The 23,401-nt window shown below is 34.4% G+C and overlaps 1 long non-coding RNA gene across 2 annotated transcripts in view; it reads left to right on the top strand.

Annotated features, from left to right (window-relative positions):
• Positions 1–23,401, top strand: part of LOC135209587 (uncharacterized) — a 701,429-nt gene that overhangs the window by 449,579 nt on the left and 228,449 nt on the right. The gene's annotated exons all lie outside the window — the stretch shown is intronic.

The following is a 23,401-nucleotide window of genomic DNA, read 5'->3' as shown; positions in this document are numbered from 1 at the left end:
TTTTGGTTTTGTAATGATTTCGAACTGTAAATTCATCTCTATATTTATCTGTAACCTTACTTGTACAGATTTTCGTGTAACTTAGAAATTTTGATTCTTTTATAATTTAATGTTGAACACCATTAACACATAGACACAAGATTTGATTGTTATTACTCTCTCTCTCTCTCTCTCTCTCTCTCTCTCTCTCTCTCTCTCTCTCTATATATATATATATATATATATATTATTATATTGCTACTTTCAAAATGCATCTTTCCCCTCTTTGAAATGTCATGTAGAATTGTGTAACATTTTTTTCAGATTCCTAGATAGCTTAGATATAGGATGTTTTAAATGTGTGTTCAGATTTTGCATTACATATTGTAAAAGAATATATATATATATGACATAGAATGTAAAAAGAGAGAGATTTTCTTTGTCCTTTCGAAACTACGAGTTGTTTCCCTTTTATGTCAACACTTTGAGGTTGGAGGGTCTGCGAGATCCGTTTGCTTTCCTAAAATCTATCAACGCGTTTGATAAGCAAGCTCAAATCTTCATTTATGTTTTGGGAATCTGTCATCGTATGTGATAAAACTTCTGCTTCGAGCGATCGAGTAGAGTACGTGTCTTTTTTTTTTTAACAGACTGGACTCCTACGTGTATGTCTTTGCCGAGAATCACGTGCGGATTACACATTTTTTATGTGGAGTTGCGTAAAATTTTGAAGCTTCTGGAAGCATTTGTGCCAAAAACGTTTTGTGTCATCTCCTCAGTCCAGTTTCGCAAGGGAAGAAGATTTCATTATATCTTAGAACCTCGAGGCATTTCTCTCTCTATCTTTCTATTTGATATTTCTTAGAGTTTGTTTAGTGTTATTTAATGTTTTTGTAGAATCTGAACAAACATTGTTTCGTAACGGCGCCTGGTTTTTGTGAAAGTGTGATACAAGCTGCAGCAAGAAAGAAAGAAATTGGTATACCAAGGTAAAGTGTGTTATATTTTTATTAGTTGCAACTTATAACTAATAATGGATAGGAATTGTGGTTAACTAATAACGGATAGGAACTGTGGTTAACTAGTAACTAATAACAGATGGTTGTGAAGGTTTGGTAAAAAGTGATGGTTACAATGTTTTGAGTGAAAAAGATTTACACTTTTACACATTGCGTATTTTTGTGTTTTGTGTTTGTTCCATTGTTTGTGCACTTATTCATTTTCTTATTGAAGTGTGCCTTTTTATTTTATATTTTCATTTGCATTTACAATTTAATTGACTTAGTTATTTTCATTGCTTAATCATTGTACATTTAATTAAATTTAACACTTGTGAATTAATTTGCATTTACTTAGAATTCTTTTCAAGTTTTATTATTGTTTAGCACATGTGAATTAATTTCAAATTTTCAATTATTGCTTAACACTTTTGAATTTCAATTGAGTTAAATTTCTTGAATTTTGTGATAAATTAATTTTGATTTAATTTTACTTAATTTGATTGAAGAATTAATTAAACTTTACTTTGTTTTCAAGTAACAGTAATTTTCCTTGATATTGTGAATTTTACTTATAAATTTTGAATTTAATAATAAATTTTTGTATTTAAAATTTTTATAAGTATTTCATTTCTAACCAGTATATTTGCATTTGATTATATTTATGTTAGGTAGAAACATAGAGTGGTAATTGATTTGCTTTCCTTCAATTTACTTTCCTTCAATTTACTTGAAGTGACTTAGAACCAGGGAAGTACTTAGACTTCTGAAATCAGGGAAATACGTAGACTTTTAAAGTTGTTGATGGAGTGATGCCCTTTGATTAATTTAATTACTTATAAGATTACCTCACACCTGTTTTGATGAACTTAGTCTGATTTTTGGCAATACTGGTAAGTTGTTAAGGGATCACTGTTGCCTTTAGAGTATTCAGTCGTTTAGTACCTGTTATGAGGGGTCAGGTGTCTGGCTTTGGTGAGGTAATAATTGATGAATGTTAACCAGATACTTGGCACTTCGTAACAGTGTATTAATGGTGCCCAGAGACCCGGGAAAGCAGATTTCATTATCACTCTAGAATATACTGGTGGTGTTAGGGATATATTTTGTTAGGAGAGTGACCATATAGTTTTTGTTTTGCATTTATTGTATTGAATTGTAAGTTCATAACTTAGAGGAAAATGGCTCAGTTCAAGGTTCAGGAATTTTTAACAGCCCCTTCTATCCAAGTTTTATGTGAAACCACTCTAAGGCACAGTGGAGCGCTTTAGCAGTGGCATGTGGTGGTTATGTGTCTACTAGTATGGTAAAGGCACAAATAAGATGTATTGCTATGGAATCATTGATAAGCTCTGGTAGAATAACTGATGAAGATGAGTTAGAATTGGCTCAAGAGTTGTTGAAGTAGCACGTGCTGATCTCATAAATAAGCAAGCAGAAAAGAAAGAGAAAAGTGATGCAGAGTTAGAGCTTAGACGCATTGAAGCAGAAGAGAATTTGATTAAGCTAGAAATGCATGCTGAAAGAGAGAGAATGCAAGCTGAAAGAGAAAGAATAGACAGGGAAAAACAAGAAAGAAGAGAAAAAGAAGAAGAAAAAGCAGCAGAAGAGGAAAGAGACAGGATAAAAGAGGAAAGAGAAAGGATAAAAGAGGAAAGAGAAATAGCAAGACATGAAAGGGAAATGACATTAATAAAAGCTAGATCCACATTACGTGTAACACCGTCTTAACCCTAACCAAGGTAATCAAGACCCTGTATTTGATGTAGTGAGAGTACAGAAGTTAATCCCAAAGTTTACTGAAGAAGCTCCAGATGAGTTTTTTGATCACTTTGAGAAAGTGGCTTCAGGTATGGGATGACCAGAGGATAAATGGTCAGTTTTGCTACAAAGTGTCTTGATTGGTAAAGGGAGAAGTGCTTATCTAGCCTTAACAGCTGATCAGTGTAAAGACTACGAGGTACTTTAACACAGTGTGCTACAAGTTTACCAGATGACCCCAGAGTACTACAATGAAAGATTCAGAAATTTGATAAAAGACGAGAAGGGAACATTCTTAGATTATGCTTACAAAGTGAGAAGGTGTTTCAAACGTTGGTTAGAAGCTGCTAAAGTTAAAACTTTTGATGAGTTAGAAGAGTTACTTGTTCTTGAACAGTATCTTAAGGGAATTCCTGAACATATAAGAGCCTAGTTAAGAGAGAGAGAGGTGAAGAAACTTGACAAAGCTGCTACACTGAGTGAAGATTACAATATAATCAGTAGTAAACGTAATCACATTGTCAAGTACCAGAGTCAACAATGCCCAGGTTTTAAGTCTTATCCAAATAACAGTAACAAATTTAATGGGAAACCTACAAGTGATACTACCAAGAGTACACAAGGTAATACAACTCAGCAAACTAATGGGAAATCCTCATCCAGTTTTTCAGGACAATTACAGAAACCTAATGTTGTCTGTTTCAAGTGTGGAAGAGTAGGACACTACAGTCGAGAGTGTTACCGGAATCAACAGCAGTCAAAGCCAGTTGGTCAATTCAAGCTTGTAAAAGGCGACCAAGTGAAACAAACTACGAAGAGCAGTGTGGGAAAGAATCATACTCCAGAGAAGAATGAAACTAAACAAGCTGAATGTTTAGCAACCAGTGGAAATGTTACCTCAAGCCGTGAGTGGCTTAGCAGTGTGGAGGCTTTAAAGCCATATATCTATGAGGGTGTGCTGTCAACTCAAGAAGGAAGTATGCAGGTACCAGTCAAGATATTACGTGATACAGGGAGTAACCATAGTGTGGTAGTACATGGTTCTCACCCTTAGTTGGAGAACAGTCTCACAGGAGATTCAGTTATTTTGAAGGTTATAGGAGGAGAGGAAGTAACCCCTATATGCCGCTTACACCTGTCATGTGAATTGGTGACAGGGAATGTTGATTTTGCTGTAAAGGACTCACTGGCTGTGGAAGGTGTACATGTTCTGTTGATGAATGAAGTTGGTGGTGTGCCATTTATTCCTTGTCCTGTAGTGACAGACACACCATTGAGGATTAGTCCTACAGTAGAGTTGGAGAAGAATAACCCCCACCTGTTTCCTAGTTGTGTAACTACCAGAAGTATGAAGAGGACTATGACTGCAAGTGAAGAAACTGAGGATTTACACACCCAAGAAGGATCAAGTGAAGGATCTTTGTGCTTAGAAGAATTATTCCAGGGAAGTGAAGTTTCCCATAGTGCTGACCAAGAAGAGATTTCCCAAGAAGATGAAGAAGACGACGAGGATGAAGATGAAGAACCCGATGTTCCTGAAGAGATTCCGAGTAGTCAAAGTGTTACTGAAGACAGTAGTGAAACTACAGAGCTGAGTTAGCAGATATTGAGAATTCAACCCTAGAAGTTGGTCAAGTGACAAGAGAGAAGCTAATGGACTTGCAGAAGAAGGATGCATCGTTAACTGATTTGTTCTTCAGAGTTGTTGATCGAGAAGAGATGCAACAAACTCCTACCTGTTATTATCTGAAGGAAGGTTTGCTGATGAGGAAGTATAGACCTACAGATATACCAGGAGATGCTGTATGGGGCGAATATCATCACATTTTGATTCCATATCCGTTGAGAAAGCAAGTGGTTGCAGTAGCTCATGAGTCTGGACATATGGGAATCAGGAAGACTGTGGAGAAGATCATGAAATATATTTTCTGGCCAGGACTTCACAAAGATGTTAGCAGGTTCTGTCGTGAGTCTCATACCTGCCAGATAGCTGGAAAACCAAGTGAAACCATCAAGAAAGCCCCCCAACAACCTAAAGAAGTTAGAGGAGAACCCTTTAGCAAAGGGATTATAGATATGGTTGGACCGCTGCCGAAGACAAAGAAAGGAAATGACTATTTGTTAACATTAATGTGTCCTGTGACAAGATATCCAGAAGCAATCCCTGTCAGAAACATATCTGCGAAGATAGTTGCTGTGGAGTTTTTCTCAAAGTTTGGTATACCAGAAATAGTACAAAGTGACAGAGGAACAAACTTTACTTCAAAGTTATTCCAGGATGTGAAGAATTTGTTAGGAGTGAAACAACAGTTATCCACTGCCTGTCATCCAGACTCAAGGTGCCTTGGAAAGGTTCCACCAGACATTGAAAAGTATGCTGACAAAGTATTGTTCTGAGTCAGGAAGAGAATGGAATGTTGGTTTACCATTAATGTTGTTTGAAGTTAGGAGTGCTTATCAGGAAAGTATGGGATGTTCACCTAATGAGATGATTTTTGGAAGAGAAGTGAGAGGACCGTTGAAGATTCTTGCAGAAAATTGGGAAGAAAATCAAGAGGAAAGCCAAGGAGAGTATGTGAAGAACTTGAGGAAAAGGTTGAAAGAGATTAGAAAATTCTCTTTAGAAAACATGAAAATGAGTCAAGAGAAAATGAAAAGGAGATTTGATGCTAAGACTAAGCTAAGAAGTTTTAGTGTTGGTCAACAAGTGTTAGTGTTCTTACATGTCAAGAGATTTCCCTCACTAATAAATTTCAAGGTCCTTAAAAGATAATTTAGAAGTTAAGTGATAGAACTTATGTGATTGAAATACCAGAAAGAAGAAGAAGACAAAGGAAGATACATGTGAACCTCTTGAAACCTTATTTCTCAGAAACTAAAACTGAAACTGTGTCAGTAACCCAAACAACTTTATTTACAGAAGATGATGATGGCTACGAATTGGGAGCTGCAAGCAAGATGAATAATTCTTCAATTTTGGAAAATTTGGAGGATAAACTGAAACATTGGGGTGTTGAACAAGGTGAAGACTTGAGTGAAGTAATTAGAAGTTTTCCAGAAATTTTTACAGATGTGCCTAGACGTACTGATCTGACCAAGCATGAAATCAAGATTCAAGAAGATGGAAAACCTTTCAAGCAAAGAGCCTATTGCTTATCACCGTATCATCGAGATGTTTTGAAGAAAGAAGCTGAGTATTTGCTGCAACATGGATTAGCAGAACCCAGTTCAAGTCACTTCAGTTCTCCATGTGTGTTAGTGAAGAAACCAGATGGTTCATTTAGGATGTGTACTGATTATAGGAAGCTGAATTCTATCAGTGTGGCTGATAATTATCCTTTGCCTCTTATAGATCAGTTACTTGATAATATTCGGCAAGCCAAATTTGTTTCCAAGATAGACTTGTTGAAAGGATATTATCAAATTCCCTTAGTTGAGAATGCCAAGTTGCTGTCAGCTTTTATTACTCCATTTGGACTGTATCAGTATACTGTTCGGCCGTTTGGTCTGATGAATGCACCGGCAACATTTCAACAAATGATGGATCAACTGCTAGGATCAATAGAAGGAGTAGGTGTATACCTGGATGACATCGTGATTTACTCTACAACGTGGCAAGAACATCTGAAGATTCTGAGGAAAGTTTTCAAGAAACTACAAGAAGCAGGATTAACAGTCAACCTAGAGAAGAGTGAGTTTGGCAAGGCAACTATGCAGTACCTTGGGTTTGAAGTTGGGAAAGGCCTTCTTGCTCCAGTAAATGCTAATGTAGAAGGTATCCGTAAGGCTACCCCACCTACTACCAGGAAACAGCTACAGAGATTTTTGGCCATGGCTGGATTTTATCGTCGTTTCTGCCCAAATTTCTCAGCCGTAGTAGCTCCCTTGACAGACTTGACTAGTACCAAAGCTAAGTTTATTTGGACTCCAGAGTGTCAAGAATCCTTTGAGAAGGTAAAAGCCATATTAACTTCAAGACCAGTACTTCAAGCTCCAGACTTCGACAAGAAATTTGTGATACAAGTTGATGCGTCAGACTGTGGCGTTGGAGCTGTTCTACTTCAAGAAGATGAAAATAATATCTACCAACCTGTGTGCTTCATGTCTACAAAATTGAAAAAACATCAGAAAGTAAACTCGACAATTGAGAAGGAAACTTTAGCCTTAATCACCGCATTGAAAAAATTTGAAGTGTATGTGAATAGACCTAGGAATGAAGAAATTTTAGTGTTGTCTGATCACAATCCTCTGTCATTTATCCAGAGAATGAAAAACCATAATCAAAGCCTGACCAGGTGGTCTTGTGCCTGCAACAGTATAACTTAAGAGTGCAGCACATTAGTAGCAAAAACAATGTAGTTGCTGATTATTTATCTTGTTGCGAATCGTTGGATTCAACACCGTGATAAAAAATCTTCTGGGGAGGTATATTATATGTTGCTACTTTCAAAATGCATGTTTCCCCTCTTTGAAATGTCATGTAGAATTGTGTAACATTATTTCCAGATTCCTAGATAGCCTAGAGATAGGATGTTTTAAATGTGTGTTCAGATTTCGCATTACATATTGTAAAAGAATATATATATATGCCGTAGAATGTAAAAAGAGAGAGATTTTCTTTGTCCGTTCGAAACTACGAGTTGTTTCCCTTTTATGTCAACACTTTGAGGTTGGAGGGTCTGCGAGATCCGTTTGCTTTCCTAAAATCTATCAACGCGTTTGATAAGCAAGCTCAAATCTTCATTTATGTTTTGGGAATCTGTCATCGTATGTGATAAGACTTCTGCTTCGAGCGATCGAGTAGAGTACGTGTCTTTTTTTTGAACAGACTGGACTCCTACGTGTATGTCTTTGCCGAGAATCACGTGCGGATTACACATTTTTTATGTGGAGTTGCGTAAAATTTTGAAGCTTCTGGAAGCATTTGTGCCAAAAACGTTTTGTGTCATCTCCTCAGTCCAGTTTCGCAAGGGAAGAAGATTTCATTATATCTTAGAACCTCAAGGCATTTCTCTCTCTCTCTCTCTCTCTCCCGCGATATCCTTGAGATTATATTAACGTAACGTAAATTGGTCACTCGTAACTTAGAATTTCATATTTGATATTTCTTAGAGTTTGTTTAGTGTTATTTAATGTTTTTGTGGAATCTGAACAAAGATTGTTTCGTAACAGCGCCTGGTTTTTGTGAAAGTGTGATACAAGCTGCAGCAAGAAAGAAAGAAATTGGTATAACCAAGGTAAAGTGTGTTATATTTTTATTAGTTGCAACTAATAACTAATAATGGATAGGAATTGTGGTTAACTAATAACGGATAGGAACTGTGGTTAACTAGTAACTAATAACAGATGGTTGTGAAGGTTTGGTAAAAAGTGATGGTTACAATGTTTTGATTGAAAAAGATTTACACTTTTACACATTGCTTATTTTTGTGTTTTGTGTTTGTTCCATTGTTTGTGCACTTGTTCATTTTCTTATTGAAGTGTGCCTTTTTATTTTATATTTTCATTTGCATTCACAATTTAATTGACTTAGTTATTTTCATTGCTTAATCATTGCACATTTAATTAAATTTAACACTTGTGAATTAATTTGCATTTACTTAGAATTCTTTTCAAGTTTTATTATTGTTTAGCACTTGTGAATTAATTTCAAATTTTCTATTATTGCCTAACACTTTTGAATTTCCCTTGAGTTAATTTTCTTGAATTTTGTGATAAATTAATTTTGATTTAATTTTAATTTTCTTGAATTTTGTGATAAATTAATTTTGATTTAATTTTATTTAATTTGATTCAAGAATTAATTAAACTTTACTTTGTTTTCAAGTAACAGTGATTTTCCCTGATATTGTGAATTTTACTTATAAATTTTGAATTTAATAATAAATTTTTGTATTCAAAATTTTTATAAGTATTTCATTTCTAACCAGTATATTTGCATTTGATTATATTTATGTTAGGTAGAAACATAGAGTGGTAATTGATTTGCTTTCCTTCAATTTACTTGAAGTGACTTAGAACCTAGGAAGTACTTAGACTTCTGAAATCAGGGAAATACTTAGAATTTTAAAGTTGTTGATGGAGTGATGCCCTTTGATTAATTTAATTACTTATAAGATTACCTCACACCTGTTTTGATGAACTTAGTCTGATTTTCGGCAATACTGGTAAGTTGTTAAGGGATCACTGTTGCCTTTAGAGTATTCAGTCGTTTAGTACCTGTTATGAGGGTTTAGGTGTCTGGCTTTTGGTGAGGTAATAATTGATGAATGTTAACCAGATATTTGGCACTTCGTAACAATATATATATATATATATATATATATATATATACATATATATATATCTATATATATTCTATATATATATATAGATAATATATAATAGATATATACTATATATATATCTATATATATATATAGATATATATATATATATCTATATATATATATATATATATATATATATAAATATCATATATTTATATATATATTATATATGTCGTACGCCACTAACACGAAAACACGAGATTTGGATGTTCATTCCTACCTATATATATATCATATATATATATATATATATAATATATATATATATAGGATGTATGTATGTATGTATGTATGATGTATGTATGTATGTATGTATGTATGTATGTATGATATATATATATGTATATATATATATATATATATATATATATATATATATATATATATATATATGTATTATATATATTTGTTTACCAATCCACATATCAAAATGAAATTTGATATTTATTTTTATTTGTAAGATGTTCTTTTTGCCATCGCCATGTGTAACATATGCACCCCCATCTGTAAATAGCGCTGGTCGTTTTTACGCAAAATAATTGCAATTGAGGGACAGGATTGTAAGTTGAGGTTTCTTTGAGAAACGTTAGTTGATTGTACCTCGTTAATAAGGAAAATAAATTAGCATCTTTATACCAATGAATACTATAATCATTTTGAAATACTAGAGGAGGTACAAGGTTTTTAGGTGTAATGGATTGAAATTAGAATTGTCGGTATACTGCCAATCATTCAGTCTGCGAAGCTGAGCGGTGCTGGGTCTGGTGAACACTTAAAAACAGGGTTGGCAATGGTTAAATCAAAAGTGAGTAAATCATTGATTTTTTTCATTAAAAACATAATGATTTTTTATTTTAATTTAATTTTTTTTAATTTGAAAGCAAACAAATGGAAAAATCTGGTTTGGAGGTTAATAAAAATCAAGCATAACTGTGCTGCATCTAATTATTTTGATATAAAAAATTGTAAGTACATACTTAAGGCCAGAACTGGAAACCTAAAAGATAAATCAATAGTAATTCTGTCAAATAATACATTTTGAGGAAAAAAATTGAAAAAACATATATCAAATAAAAGAACAAATAAATAAAAAAATCAAATAAATCACTGATTTTTAAATTTTTTTTTATTTTTTTTAAATTGAAAAAATCACCAACCCTGCTTAAAAGAGTGGCCAGAAAAAGTGGCTTAATTAAAATCCCCCGAATCACTCATGGCTGGCAAGATAAAGTTTGGAAATGAAACAGACTGAAATTGCATACCAGCGTCAAAATGATATATTTGTTCAGTACGGTTTGTATTGATATGTGGAAATAAATCATTAAGAAAAACATTGCTGAAGACTGGAAAGGCTGTCCCTTGTGGACACAATTCTCTCTCTCTCTCTCTCTCTCTCTCTCTCTCTCTCTCTCTCTCTCTCTCTCTCTCTCTCTCTCTCTCTCATCTTCCCAAAAATCTCAGAATTGTGAAGAAACAACCTTTTTTTTAATGATAAGCAAAAGTAGAAAGTCCCCAGTATCCATTTTTTATTATTATTATGCGCTAAAAATTACCTTTGCATACGAGTAGTATTTTGAGTCAAGGATTTTTTAATAATCAGTTTATGTAATTAGAAAGCTCTTTACCCTCTCATAAACTGTACTTTGGTAATAGAGAGATAATTATCATTCTAAATAGCAATTTTAAATTCATATCGCAGTCCGCCTGCCTATTTATAAGCTGCATTAGTATGAATATAAACATGAATTATGAATTAATTCGCATTAAAAGTGTTAGTGAAAGCGGCGATTTTTACTTATACAGTTTTTATTTTATTTTCAGTCTGTTAATTTGTGTGTGTTTTCTAACGTATTTTTTTTATATTCACCTATTGCTCGTCCGCCTTTCATATCTATGAGCCTCCATTTTCCTTCGAAAATCCATTTGAGAGAGAAGTAAGAAAACTCAAACACTTATCTGTTGATGGTCTTTCTATATGGTATGCTGTGGGTAAAAGCGTTTTCCGATTAAGTCGCCAGACATCTTCAACAACTCTTTGGTTTTACTTTCTCTCTCTCTCTCTCTCTCTCTCTCTCTCTCTCTCTCTCTGCTCTCTCTCTCGTCTCTCTCTCTCTCTCTCTCTCTCTCTCTCTCTCTCTCTCTCTCTCTGATGATCATCTAACATGTATGAGGTCTCCCTTCCATTTTGTTCTGACAAAACTCATCGATTTTTTAAAATTATGCATTGACGCATTAAATTTGATGCTCATCATATCTTCTGGCTTATCAGCGACGCCTCTTATGATTATTATTATTATTATTATTATTATTATTATTAAAGACTACGACTCCATTCATTATGCACACAGATTAGGTTTGTCTCTATTCATGGATAATAAATCGTTTTTCGCTGGAAAAAACTAGACTCGAAAGTAGCTTAATTAGTTTGTTAGTTGTTATTATTGTTATTATTTTCTGAGCAACTGTTTGGATGTAACCGTATATTATTATAACTACTTATCTTATGTGTCTAAATTTTGTGCTGTTTTGTTTCTGTAACTATGACCACGAAGGCTTTGTATTTGCGGTAAAGAGAGCCATGCTCTCGCAACTTTCTTTGGAAAAAGAGAGAAGCCAGTGTGCTCCTTGTATCAGCCCACATTCGTAGTGTGATACATGATATGACTGATGGTGCCAGACCTTTGCTGGCAGTGGTCTATAGTGCCATTCTTGCTGGGCTTATATAATTTCCTTAGTAAGTGGTCATTTAATTGAATTTTCTATCCTGAACTGCATTTTAGTCCTGTTTTCTTTCCCTGTACATACATTCATATATACTCCCAGAATTCGGTAAGATCCACGAACATTTCGTGTATTTTTGTCTTATAGATGGCACCAGAAATTCATCGTCTTGGCTTAATTCCTAGTCGGGGTCACTGTTTTTATTGAGCCCTTTTCATGTTTATCAAATACTTTTTGAAAATTTCGACGTTTAATGTCTTTTGGCAGATCTTTCTCGGATGGATGCTCTTCCTGACTCCTACCATCCATATTAATCCAGGCAAGATGACACCAGAAATATGTTAAATTAATGCACATTTGCCTTTATATCTTGGTCTCTGTTTCTAGACCAAATCTGCAATGATAAATATGGAAGATGAGATGTTTATTAGTTTCGTGTGGGTAGAATGATAGTTAAATGGAATAGTTCACATCTTATCAAGAGTTAAAGCTACAGTTGAATATATGAATATGAAGAAGCCAGGCGAGAGGCAAGTAACATGCATAATTAAACTTACTGTGCCGTATACGTTAGTGCACAATAACATTATCGTATTAATATGTGCCGTTTATAAGATATTTTAGTCTGTGCTTGGACGTAATTCAAGACACCCAATCTAGCACACTACATTTTTACTACAAGTTTGCTCTAATGAATATTATGATTAGCATGGAATTTTTTTTCTTGGGTTAAAGAGCCATTCCTATTTGAGGCTTAATGGAATCTGCTATCATCCTCTATATTTCCTTTCCAAGGCACTAGATGGCGAATCATTGGACTTAAAGTTAAGAGTACTGTGTTCCTGTTCCTTTTAACTATGTTTGAGACTGTTATAGTGGCTTCCAGTGTACGTGGAGACCCGTTTTCATATTTTATTCTTCTTAAGCTTTATACCCTTATTTTTGCCCATGATTTTAAAACCTCTCTGTCATTATTTCCATCCCTTTATTTTGCAGATGGTACCTGGGTAACTGTAATTTAGATATCCTGTATTTTGTGGTTGATGCTTTGATAGGTGTCATTTAGACTTTATGTTACTTTTACGAGAATAATTACCTGCATCAGAATTACCGGATCGTCCCGTGATGCCGAGTAATTTAGACATAGCTCCGGTACTGTTGCCACGATCATCTGCCCTTTGGCGTAATCACCGGGATTAATCGAGTGAAAGCCAAATGTCATCATTAATGAATCGTTTAATATTCATTTATCCCCACGTCTATCACGTAATGAGCTGCGCAGATTAAAGGATTTTTACATCCCCGTCAAATTTTGGATTGAGTAATTATGCCGCCCTTTTTTTTTTTATTCACGTACGAATCAAAGGATTCCGTTGATTCGCGTTGTGCCTGTTTGAACGCATTTGACGTTATGTTATGTCTACTTCTTTTTTTTCTGTAAAAGAACACTGTTGTGCCGGCTTCGTCTGTCTCCGTCCGCCCTCAGATAAAAAGAAGAAGAAGAAAAAAAAAATTCTCGGGCTAGAAGGCTGCAAATTGGTATTTTGATCATCCACCCTCCAATCATCAAACATACCAAATTGCAAATCTCTGGCCTCCTTGGTTTTTATTTTATTTAAAGGTTAACGTTAGCCATGAATCGTGGATTTGGCAGCGCTTTCTGGAGCCATGGGACACACCCTCACTCTACCGCATCTGGTGAGCAACTGGAGAGCTGCCGGTCGTAGTTGATGGTTTTATACAGCATTGTACGTTGTACTGAAAACTCGATTACGCCGAAGAAACTTCGGCGCATTTTATACTTGTTTTGTTTTGCAGTTCCCAAGATATTTCCATATGGTATTTTTCTTATTTTACTCCGTTTTTCTGATTTTTATACTGATGTGCAGTCGTGGAAGCTTGATATACAAGTTAAAACCTTGTTTTGACGGTGTATGAATGAATGAATTAATGAACCTTTCAGTAATAATAATAATAACATTCTTAGCCCAGTACGGTGGAGATTGTTCATGTGGTTGGGCCTGAAAAACAACCATAGTTACGATAATAATATATTTGTAACCATCCCATCTGATTGTTGTATTCCAGCTGTGGCTAAATTATAGAGTGGGTTCACGCCTGTATACTTCGGGGCTTTCAAGGGTTCAAACGGGGTATCAATTTCTTTTTTTCTGGTGGTGGTGTGGTGTTGGGGTTTGGGGGGGGGGGGGGTGCGTAGCGAAGCTGGCTTACATGACTCGTATATAATTGAAATTTTTATCTAGCTTATTTCCTATAATATTCCTTTCGATTATTCCTTTCGCATGGTTTGGACATCTTTTGGTTATCTGTGACTCTTAATGCATATGCACACATGCACATATATATGTGTATAAATACATATATGTGTGCGTAAGTAAATTTGAAAAATATTGTGATCTTCCTCAAAATCATGTTGACATAATTAAAGGTATTATTTACGGAGCTGCCAATGTTAAGCATGAAAGTAACTTCCATGCTCGCTATAAGAAAAGTTTGACCGATCTTAAAAAGGACAATACTATCCACATTACAAAAGCTGATAAGTCAAATAGTATAGTAATTTTAGATAAAGCTGACTACATATCACGTATGCAAGCCCTACTGGATGATGATGTGACTTTAAAAAACTAACAAAAAATCCCCTTGATCAAGTCATAAAAAACTTTAATAGCACAGTGAAAAGTATCCTTAAAGATAAAACAGAACTACTAGGCAAATTGTCAGTCAAATCTACTTCGCTACCTTACCTGTACGGATTAGTCAAAACGCACAAAGAAAATAACCCTCTGCGGCCTATTATTAGTACTGTTGGTTCAATTTCATATAAACTTTCGAAATATATAACTAAGATCTTGCCCCCGTTACTTGGAACCATCTCCGATTCTCATATATATAATTCTCTAGATTTAGTTGCTAACTTGAACAAAATTACTCTTTGCCCCACTGATAGATTCGTTAGTTTTGATGTTTGTTCTGTTTTTACTAAAGTCCCTATAGGCTCTATTTTAGAATATCTTAGTAATGAATTACCTCTACCTTTAAGTCACATTATTTCACTCACTAGGTTGTGCATTTGTGATTGTAAGTTTATATTCAATGGTGAATTTTATCAACAAATATTTGGCATGGGAATGGGCAACCCTTTACCACCTCTCCTCTCAAACTTGTACATGGAATTCTTTTAAAAACGCTGCTTACCTAATATCATTTATATTCCTGAAAAGTGGTATTGATATGTTGATGATATTTTAGCTGTTCTGCCTGCTGGTATTGATGTAAATGATTTACTCTCTAAATTGAATAACCAGTTACCATGATTAAGTTTACTCTAGAATTGGAAAAAGACAATTGTCTCCCTTTCTTAGATGTTTTGATACATAGAGAACCATTTCAATGTAAATTCAGTATTTATAGGAAACCAACCAACAACTTGACTTATGTTCATTTCTATTCAGGCTACCCTCTTAACATCAAAATATAAATTTTTTCTTCTATGTTTTTACGAGCATTGTGCATTGTCAGTCCCCAATATTTGGATCAAGAAATTGAATACATAAGAAAAATAGGGAAAGATTTATGCTATCCTTCACATATATTAGATATTTGTTATAATAAAGCCCACAAAAAGTTTTAGTGTAAGTAACACGGAGAAAGAAAATTCTTAGAACATTCTCAGTTTGCCTTATTTTAACAGATTTGAAACCATTAAATGTTAAAAGCCTTTAAGGTTAACCTTGTTTTTTCCTATAATAACACACTAAAAGGAATGATAATAAAAAATGGCTCCAGGGAAAGCAACAACATAATATATAAAATTCCATGTATGGACTGCCCCTCTTTTTATCTCGGACAGTCGAGCAAGGGCTTAGAAGTAAGATTAAACCAGCGTAAATATTCTGTAAAAACTGGGCAAACATTTAATGCAATATACATTCATTTCAGTGAAAACAACCACCGGATGAATTGGATTGGTAGTTCAGTAATTGCAAGATCAAAAGATGTCTTATCACGAAATCTTATAGAATCTGTCATAATACAACTTACTTCCCATTGTAATTTTAATATTTGTCGTGGCCTGTTTCATTTAGACCCTTGTATTTGTAACATGTTTAAGAATGACCTCAAAGATATAATTACAGTCTTAAATACAAATTAGTTGCCTTAGAGATATCTTCGTTGTATATGTATGTTTAATGTGTATTGTGAATAAGTTTTTGTTTACCAAAGATCTGAATAGATGTCGTCCTGTATAATCCCTGTGTCTGAGCATGTAGACTTAATCTTTTTGTTTTTAAATTGTACCTATGTTTATGCTTGTTTGGAAAGGTTACTCATTCTCCAGGTGTGCCGGATTTTAGGTACGAATCTCCTTATAATCCATATCTGTCAGTTATACGACTTTTCCTGTACTGTCAATTCCTCATGTAAGTCAGTTTGTCTGCTGAGTAAAGGACTTTGAGTCGAAGGATCTTGCAGAAACTCCGTTGTTTATTTTTCCTTCGTGGCTTATCCCTTTATGTATATATATATATATATATATATATATATATATATATATATATATATATATATATATATATATATAATTCGGTTGTATGATTGTGTGTGCTTGAATCGATAGGAAAATAAGTAGTAGTCACTGTGGCGTTCACGTTGTTTGTATGTGTTTGTGCCGTTTGAAGAATTGAAAGGACGAGGAATGAGGTGATAGTAAAAATAATGACTTTTAATAACGATAATAAATTTTATTTCAGCTCAACGCCATATACATGGAATATACAAAGTGTAGACAATGACATACGCAATCTAGATACGTGAAATAACATGATAAACAATGATTAACCGGCAAAATATCCACACAGTTGCCGAAGTAGTATAAAAGATAGCATTCATAATGAAGGTAATAACAGCAGCAAGTCAGGTTAACGAGTTATTGCGCAGAATGACTATTAATATCGAGGAAGTTTGAGTGTATGTGCAAGTTAGAGGTGAATGGCGCAGTGTTGTATAGATGGAAGATGTTCAAACTATCTGCTGCTAAGCAGATAGTTCAAGTATTAATGTTGGAGTTTTACTGCGCATGTGTTTATTCACGATCCTAAAATTTAGTTAAAGTATGAATGTTAGCAGCGACTGCGGTGTTGTTCTGTCTCAGGATCCACTGTTTGTCACGGCAAGAGATTTAATGTTCTAATATCTATGTAAGTATGTCCATCTGCAAGCCTTTCCACTATAAGTGGCAGTTCCTTAAAAACAACACGACAATTACTGCCTCGTTCATCCTTGAACTTCCTCGCCTTCATCAGCAATCGTGCCATCATTGTCCCTTACATTTCCTGCCTTATACCCATCTGAAGCTCGCAGACCCTCGCCAGTTACCTTGCATCCGTTATTGAATGAGACTCGTCCTTGTCTAATATGGAAATGGGGCACAACAGGAAATATGGAGGGATTATAAATGCATAGATAAAATAATTACTTCCAGTTCCTCGCTTCCCTTTTTCCTCACGGATATTATTGCAGGATATTGTTGATAGATAATTTACCTTGTCCCCACTCCATTATAGTTATTTAAATGAAAGCCATCATCAGGTTATTAGCATTTAAATGGACAAGGACAATTCCTTGTATTTTCAATTGTTTGTTTACTGAAATGCCGTAATTAATGTGCCATAAATGAACTGCGCTGCCGGAAGGTGAATGTGCTAATGAAGTCCCAGTGGGCTGTTTGAAGTAACAGATGTTTTTAATATGCTGGTATTTGCTACGTCAAGTTTCCGTTTACCTCGTTTTTGCTTTGGCTTTCATGTAAAGGATTAATGGCAATCCTGGAAGGCACAAATCTCAAAAGAGGGTTGTTAGGTTTACAATTTAATTATTCTGGTTCCTGTAGGAAAATCATTTGTGATACTGCAGCTGTAAAAAAGTAATAAATTATGTAGTTCGTGGGGAGGATCATGTAAAGAGGTAAGGCAACCGATACTACTGCTACTAGCATGACGGAGAATGTATAATATATATATATATATATATATATATAGATATATATATATATATATATATATATATATGTGTGTGTGTGTGTGTGTGTGTGTGTGTGTGTGTGTGTGTGTGTGTGTATGGATTCAGGTTAACTTTGCATTCACCAATACTTTGTCACTGGCGAGAACGTACTGGATGATGCGGAGGAGGAAATTTCCAGATCGAGGACCTGGAAGTAATGTTGCATCATCTCAGAACTGGCGTCAGCCGCCGAACCTCTCCGGTCTTAATCCGTTTTTGAGAGGGCAAAACGGGACGTTTTTCACAAATCGAAAAGAATAAGAAAAAAGAAAAGCGAAATCTGATTAAGGTCCGCGACCCTGAAGTGGGTCACCGGCCCTCGAGGAACAATAACAGGTGACGCTTTTTTCTTTTTAATTTAATACGGTGATGACTCTGTAATGAGGGACCTTTGCCAGATGAGATAATGATACAGTTTTGCTCGTTTATCGCTCTCCACTGATGAAGCGGAGTTGTTGCTCAGAAATGAAGGGGAGGATTTAAGTTTTGACGAGACGAGATTTGCTGTCGTGAGGATTAGGTAGATTGCGTAGCAAGAAACGTTTTGTCATTTATTTTACATTGTAGTAGAAAGCGTTTTCACAATTTTACATTCTTACGGAATACGCTTTCATCATTGGAATTTTTTTTCGGGTTTCAATTTCGTGCTAGTCTTATATTTTTAAATTTTCATGGGAAAGAGTAGTTCAGATTAAAACTTAACAAACGAATGAATTCAGAACATATTTAAAACGGAATATCCTTCAGAATAGCTCATAACTAAAACAGTTTTATTTATTCCCACGAAGGACAATTTCTTTTACTTCCGTTAAATGTATATTTTGTTCCCTTTATGTCTAAATTTGCTTTCTGTATAAATATTAAAGGTTGGGATCAGTAATTAACACACTAGTTCATAAGTGTTCCGTGCGTGTTTCTTTCAGACGAACAGTAAATGATTGAAATTGATTTTCTTATAGATAAGGAAACGCAGCATCAGGTTACAATTTTGTCAGATATATATTTTTTCTTCCCAGTTTCAAAGAATTAAGCGACTATGGAACGAACTCCCGGTTTGCTCCTCTTTACGGTTGAGTGAATTGTGGATAGATTTTACGGTACACGAATGACCAATTTCGAGGTTTTATGATAACTTTTGATTGTGGATGTGGATGTATGCTGTGTATGTGTGGTTTTTGGAATGTGAGCAATCTGTTAAAATTTCCGACTAGAGCTTCTTTATGTTGATGTGGCGTTAAAACAACTCAGGTCATTTAGCGACGAAAATGAATGATATAGAGAAGTAAATATATAATACTAGATAGTAAATGTCTCCATTGAAGTAAGCACACTTTCCATACAATCCTGAAAGTGCATTTATTCATCCGTCAAATCATTTATATGCAAACTACGTACATATATTTCTAGGTAATATTTATATTTTGTAAAAAAGAGCGGTGGCTATGAATTTAAGAAAATAGATTTCAGTAACAACTTTCCAAGTATCGTGAACAGAGATGAGTTATTTCAGTCATGGCCATTGTAAAATCTAATTATTTATGAAGTCCTAAATGCGACCATCAAGCTGCTTTATCAAAATGATTTATGGAACAAGTATTGAAATGTGTAGGTCCTATTTGAAGCTCAGTAATTAATTATTTATGCATCTGAAAGCAATGGATTATTATTATTTGTATGCGGACAGAAATAGTCTTTGGAAAGAAATGGTAATTTTGTTTGTTATCGTTACGAATGAAGGTCATCTTTGGAAAATAAAGAAGGTTAAGCGCACGATATCCTATTTCTTTGGTCCACCCGAAGCAAAATGTAAAGGTTATCTTACCTCCTTATGTCTATAAAATCATGACTTGTTTTTCCTCGCCGTTTTCTATTTTATATCAAGAATTTGTCTTCTAGACTTTTTATTTTATTTGATTGAGAATTGATATTGAATTGTTCGTGTTACTTTTCTGAATGGTCAGCAGATCAAATTCTTTGCATATCAAAATCAAGTGACTTATTTCCATAATGCGAAAAATATTCTCTCGAATTCTGTTCTTAAAGTGAAAATAGTTCATCTTCGCAGAACATTTTGCGTTTTTGCATGTAGGAATATTTCTTCCGTTCCAATATTACATTTTAGTCGTCAGGGATCTCGAACTTCAATCTCTCTCTCTCTCTCTCTCTCTCTCTCTCTCTCTCTCTCTCTCTCTCTCTCTCTCTCTCTCTCTCTCTCTCTCTCTCTGTATGTTTACTTTTGCATATTAGAGGCATATAGCAGATTGATATGCGTAGTTTTCATAATTTCTGTCTTTTTATTTCTGTTGTGAAGTAACTTTAAAATCTAGTACAATATTTACATACATAATAAGTTTCTTCAAAGTTTGTTATGGTTGTGGAATGTTGCTACAGTTATTTCAGTTTGTATTTTAACATGAAATTCTACTGTGATCATAATTTTAATCGCAGGTAGATGTATATTGATCATTATTTCTCTCCTTTTGAAAATTGTATGGTCCCACTAAAATTGGCGCGATGTAGTATAGTAGTAGTTTACGTAGACTACCAGTTTCTCTCTCTCTTTTAGTTTCGACCGTATTTCTCCTTCGTTTATCGAATTAAATCCTCAGTTCATTCATTATCATTCCAGCCTCATTCGCTGTGTGGATTATGGGAGTTATGTTACCTCTCTGTAGTGTGGCATCAAAGTACCTCGGCTGCAATTTCCGAAATTTGAATAGTGTTTCCATTTGGTTTTGTCATTTCCAAGAGTGGGACCTTATTGGGTTGAATGAATGATTTTCTTGTGAGTGATGAGGTACTTTAATATCTACTAGAAAGGGGAATGAGATTAGCATTGTTACCCAAATGTTCGTCGTCAGTTACGTGTTCGTTAACACTATGAAGTAATTGACGTATTAATCCAAATGCTCTTGTCATTTATATTTTCTTTCTTGTGGCACTTCATACAAGAATTGCAATTTTTTTTGTTCTTCACAGAAGGATTCTAATATTATCATACCCATCTCATCATCAATTTTATGAAGCATAAAATTTCGGTTGCTTACCTCTTGATAAATCAAGATTAAATTACGATTTCCATTTTTCTCTTTTTCAGTCCTTTGCATCTTGTTTTCTGCTTCAGGTCTCTAAAAATAATTAAATCTTTTGCCCTTCATTTCCCAGTTTCACAATCGTTTCCGGAGAGTTCGTGGTGTGTTAATATCAGATTCCTCTTATGAAATTGCATTGCAGTGCGGATGTGACGCTCCGAATGGTTTTTGCGTCATTTGCGCAATTGAATTAAAATTCTGTCATTCGATACACTCATATATATGTATATACATTTTGTGTGTGTGTATATATATATTATATAATATATATATATATATATATATATATATATATATACATACATACATACATAATACAAATGTGTATATGTATGTATTTATGCATATATTCCTTTTAATTATATTTCCTATCACTTTTGCCAATTATAGTGATATCAGAAGTCCAAAATGCCTTGCTATATACATTTATTTCTCTTTCAGTGACTTTGAATGCTGTAACGTTAGTTCCATTTTTGCTGTAGCATGTGAACTGCAGGGTCACACATCACAGTTGCCTGAAAATTTTATTGTATTTTGTAGTCTCACGTCCCAGCAGCTATCTTTAGAAATACATGTCATCTCACTGTTACGTTTGGAAATAGAATCGCGCCGAGAAGCGTCTTTTGTCTTTAGATGCAAAATCCTGCCGAAAAAAGTCGAAACTATGCAATTACTTTGTAGAAACTGAAACTGCAATCTATTCAGAAGTTGCAGGGACATTTTCTTTTCTCAACTCATCACGAAGAAAAAAAATGAATTTTCCCCGTCGGTATTGTGAAAACGGAGCTCTCTCTCTCTCTCTCTCTCTCTCTCTCTCTGCCAGAGGGCTTCGTTTTATGCATACAATGGGAAGATAAATTGCCAGTGACATCTCCAGTTCCCGTTTATATTTGCGCCACCGAAGATGTTGCAAGTCTCACACAGCAATAACGTTATTTCGTCATTTCAAACCCCTCTCTCTCTCTCTCTCTCTCTCTCTCTCTCTCTCTCTCTCTCTCTCTCTCTCTCTCTCTCTCTCTCTCTCGTATTCGAATCCCATAATTTAAAATTTATCTGTTCGAAAATGTATTAGTGGGAATTGAATGTAATTTTCTCACTTGGGCTGTAGAGCAGAGGTTTCAATCCCTTTCATTCGTTTGATTTATATTCATTGTGTTCTGTTGCCGTTTGGGATTTTGATTGGATTGATTGATTTACATTAATGAATATATATGATATTACATCCGTTTTATGTGTTGTGTGAATACCTGCTTGCTCTTGCAGGTCGCCTACATTTGCGTATGCTAGGACGCTCGCCTCACAAGGAAGAAGTCCCTTAGGTCGATTATCAGGAATTATTATGCTAATTGTTAACTTAGGCAGTAAATTATATACCTGATAGGTAGACGTTTGTGGTGGGTTGCAACGAGAGTAGCGAAAGCTATGGGACTTGCAGTCTTATAAGTTGTCACAAAAGACTTGCTCAAAGCAGGAAGGCTAACATGATTTCTATTAAAAAAAAAGATGTAAAGTCGTTTACATTTTTAGTCAGTTAAGTGTCCACTGAAAATCTTTAATAGAAGTAAAACGTAGTAAACAAAATTATAGATTATTTCTCCACTGAAAAACGTATGAACAAGTCAAATTTTAATTTACACGGTTCAAGTAAAGAACGAAGGGAGGAAGAAAGAATGTTGAAATGACGGTATATCGTTAACACTGTTCAGATTTGCAATGACTTTGCCGGCACATATATAAACATTGGGTGTGCATGATTGTCAAGATAACATGAATTCGGTTTTAATGGGCTAGTCATGGTTAAATATTTGAGAGCATAACAATGCCCCATGCTGTATTCATGAGAAACTATAATAAACACATACATGCATACATGTATACTTGTGTATGTATATATGTATATGTGATATATATAATATATATATATATATATATATATATATATATATATATATAATATATATATATCTTGTTTATTATATTAGTGTGTGTGTGTTTTGCATATTCATGCGAAAGGAATATATTAGCAGAACCATTCAACATGTAAGTGCGGATATTCATTTAGCGCAATTAGTGTCTGATATAATGTAGGCTAATTGATACTGATTCAAATTGAAGTTCATTTAATTGTATATTGCATTTAATTAGAGTGGGGTAATTAAAAGCGCCAGTTGTTACCGATTCATTTGCCATATCAGTTTACGTTCTTCATTACCGATACGGAAAAATATCCGCTAAATAAACCCGTGATCGTAATTTCTCAGGAACTCGACAAACAGACGACCTTTTTGCAGGGAGTTTTATTTTGGGTTTCTGTTACCATGAGTTCTTTACCAAAAGGAATGATTTTCTAGCAAGCACTGTTGTTTTATATCGGCAAGTTAGTAGTGTTATAGTTAATCAGTGAAACCACGATACACACACACACACACACATTTAT

The sequence above is a fragment of the Macrobrachium nipponense genome, chromosome 11, assembly GCF_015104395.2.
Source record: "Macrobrachium nipponense isolate FS-2020 chromosome 11, ASM1510439v2, whole genome shotgun sequence".
Lineage (NCBI taxonomy): Eukaryota > Metazoa > Arthropoda > Malacostraca > Decapoda > Palaemonidae > Macrobrachium > Macrobrachium nipponense.
Note: the sequence above shows the minus strand (reverse complement) of the source record. Positions and strands in the feature narration are given on the sequence as shown.